Genomic DNA, 3,698 nt, shown 5'->3' with positions numbered 1-3,698 from the left:
ATTAGGAGGAGACAGGTATCTATGTTCTGTACAAATTAATCTCTTCTATGTCATAATAGGCAACCCTTAAATCCAGTGATCTATCTTCAGGTTCCTTCTTGCTTCAACATTTTAATGTTCTCATATGTAACCAAAAAGTAAATCAAGTCCTACTCTCACCAATTCCAGTAACTCACTAAACTATAAATATTTCATTGACTCATATTATGAATTACCATTGGTTACACAGAGACTTTGTAACAAAGTAAGGTTACTAAGTTTATGAAAACAGATTCTTTTGTTTCCCACTATGAGCACTTGATTGTATCTCTACTTAGATGGTCTGTGATGATGCTAATAGCAGGGGGAAATAACATTTTCTGCTTGGAGTGTTGCCTTAGCAGGTGTGGTCCTGTCTTCTTTCAACCTTGTTGATGCTAGTATGAGCAAAAGTATCCTCCAGAGTATCCTCTCTCTTCTGAACTGGCCTGATAGCCTTCCCGGTGTGGGGAGTTTCTAACTGCATTCCCTCCAACCAATGCCACCTCCAGCCCGTGGTTCTCAGACATCTGCAGCACTAACATCCTAACCCAAAGTCAAAACCTCAAATAGACTCCAGAGTTCCAACCACCCTCCTGGAACTTTAGGAAATGACGTAACAAAAGGGAGAACCACTTCATCTCAAATACTGAAGGAGAATTAATGACATAATCATTATGGTCATATTTAGCATCAAGGACCCATTTGTCCTAGCTCAAATTCAGTAACTCAGACATTATTCCAAGCATCTAAATTACAGTAATGAAACATACCTGGCTGGAGGAGGTACCTGCACTCAAGTGACCCAGGGCTGGAGAGAAGGCCAAGGAACAGCTGATATAGGGAGGCAGAACCAGTAACAGACACATGAGAGGCTGGGAGAGCATGTGGACACTTCTGTGGGAACCTTACCTGGTCTGTGGATCTCCCATTCTTTAAGGAAGCTGATGGAATCCCCGTGGATATTAACAAGGACTCCCTCCTTGACCAAACTTGTGTCAAGCTCCTCTGAGCCCTCTTACAAACCATCTTTGGCCTGCCCAGCCCAGTTTTAGTAAAGAATCCTGTTGATTCCAGTTTGGGCAAGAATCCCGCTAAGCCAGTTTATCTAGAATCCCACCAACACCCTTGATATCCAATCAAGTTCCCCTTCCTTCACTCTTGATATTTAATCAAGTTTCTTTCAGTAATTTTCCACCCAATGACTCCTTACTCTGCCCCTTTGGCTATAAATCCTCAGCTGCCTCTGTTGTATTCTGAATGGAGTTTAATCTTCCTGATTGCAATAGTCGTAAAGTCTTCCTTGTCTGTTTGACTCCATCTGGTGCAATTTTTCTTTGACAGTTTCCTCAAAGAACTTATAGACACATCCTGGGAAAACTGCTTTTTCAGAAGAGAGAGCTAACTCAGGATTTGAGGATGCAATAAATGTAGAGAATGTGTGTCCAATGTAGACGACTGAATGAATTAATGGTAGCCAATTTCCTGAGGATACAAAAACAGATTTTAAAATTTGTCCAAGATATGAGGATGTGGCTGGTAAAACTGAAGGCAGGAGCAGCTTTCCTGGGCTGAACATTTGCAGAAATAAAGAGCATTCTGGGTGATTGGATGTAATACATAGATACCTCAGCCAGACACAAAGCTTTAAGATCAACATGAGAAGCATCTGGATGCTTTATTAAATTACAGATTCCAGAGCACAACTCCCTGAGATCATAATTTAATAGATCAAGAGTGAGGCCCAGAATTCTTCATTCACAACAAGCACTTGAAGCAGCCTAGAGATCATACTTCAAATACTGCTCTCACCTTAAAAAAAAATAAAATAAAGCAAAAAATATTCTAGCTTTATAAATGTAACAAATATTTTGTTGTAGTAAAAGAAATGAAAATTAAATTGCACTGCAATATCACTATCACCTACTAAAATAACAGAGAAGCCAAAGTTGACAACATAGCATATTGGGGAGGGTGAAGGGAGAAAGGACCTCAGTCATTACTGGCTGGGAGTATAGATTAATAAAATTCCTTTGGAGGGCAGTTTGGCAGTAGATGTGAATATTTCAAATGCACATATCCTAGGACACAGCAAACTCCTTTTTAGAAATTTATCTTGCAGTATTACAAATGCACATATTCAAAATTACATATACATATATATGAATAACTTTATACATAAATGTCTCTATATAATATTATATATAAATGTATAAAGTTATTCATTGTAGCATAGTTTGTAAAAGCAAAAGATGGGGGAAAAAACCTAAATGTCCAATAGAGGGCTGGTTAAATAATATACAGTAACCCATAGGTTGGAATACCATGTGTCCTTGGAAAAGCATAAACTGTCACTTTTTTTTATGATATAGAAAGTGCTCCAAGATATATTGCTTAGGGGAAAAGGGTAAGGTACAGACCAATGTGCATAGTATGTTATCATTTGTGTTACCTCTTTTTGAGATAAAAAGATATATTTATTGCATGTGGTATATATTCATATATGCTTAATATGATTCTGGAAGGAATTAATAACAATGGCTCTCTGTGGGGAATGTAATTAGGTGGCTGGGAAATAAGAAAGGATGCAAGGGTTTTCTGTATAGCTTTATATATATGATATTTTAATAAATATTTTAATAATTTTAAATTAAACTATATTTTATGTATAAAATACTTAAATAACTTTTATTTTATAAAATATTTTATATACATATAAAAATATTTTCCCCCAAAGTTCTGACAAGATGGAGATCACAGCAGAAACTACACAATATTGACATTCTTCTGTTCTGCTAAAGGAGGAATCCTTGGATCTAACAGGAAATGTCATGTGGGATGTATTTTCAGTTTTGTCTCTAAGCAGAGACATACCCTCCTCCTCAAAGCCAGAGATCCTCAGTAATGGTTAAGTATTTTATTGGGGAGGGGGACACATTAAATTAACAAACTTGGTGAAAATTGCAGTACAGTTAAAAATAGGCTGAAAATATCCTGCAAGTGTAACACAACATTTGTTGTGTATATCTCTGTGGACGATTTTAGGCAATGTTTTATTATATCCCTCTTTCTCGAAAAAGTCCGTGTGAGTATAAGTACACTTCTCGCCCTGAGGCAAGTTGCTATACGAGATGACGACAGGCACTGTTCACATGACAAACAGGAACGGAGTCAGAGACGAACGCGCTGTTCACACAGGGGCCGCCCTGAAGGCGCCAAAGTCCAGAGAACTTCACGACGAGGGTGGGATTCGAACCCACGCGTGCAGAGCACAATGGATTAGCAGTCCATCGCCTTAACCACTCGGCCACCTCGTCAGACGATGATGGAATACAATCATGTCCTTCATTACTGCAGTTCCGTTCTGTCGTATTGTATCTAATTGCCTTTCCTTTCTGGTTTAATCCTGACTCAGTCCTCACAATCAGATATTTTTATATACATTTCACAGCAACCATAAAACTGATAATGACACTTAGAGTGGTTCGGTTACTTGGCACATATAAAATGAACAGGTAAAACCAGTACATGTCGGTATTTAAATACATAGGTCCTTGTTGAACACAAGAATGAATGAACATAGCCAGGATTTCAACCCTGATTTGCTGACGCGGCTCCAGTCAGCTGCCCTGTGTTCTCCCAGAGAGTAGGGTGCCTCTGCCGCTGCACTCTGCGTTCGA

At 38.6% G+C, this 3,698-nt stretch overlaps 1 non-coding gene across 1 annotated transcript; it reads right to left on the bottom strand.

Moving 5' to 3' along the window:
* Window positions 1-3,253: 3,253 nt before the first annotated feature.
* TRNAS-GCU (transfer RNA serine (anticodon GCU)) lies at window positions 3,254-3,335 on the bottom strand. Its single transcript has one exon. It is a non-coding gene; the product is annotated as a tRNA-Ser (tRNA).
* Between the last annotated feature and the right edge of the window lie 363 nt (window positions 3,336-3,698).

This window comes from Eschrichtius robustus, chromosome 12 (genome assembly GCF_028021215.1).
Source record: "Eschrichtius robustus isolate mEscRob2 chromosome 12, mEscRob2.pri, whole genome shotgun sequence".
NCBI lineage: Eukaryota > Metazoa > Chordata > Mammalia > Artiodactyla > Eschrichtiidae > Eschrichtius > Eschrichtius robustus.
The sequence above is the reverse complement of the archived record's forward strand: the minus strand, read 5'-3'. Positions and strand labels throughout refer to the sequence as shown.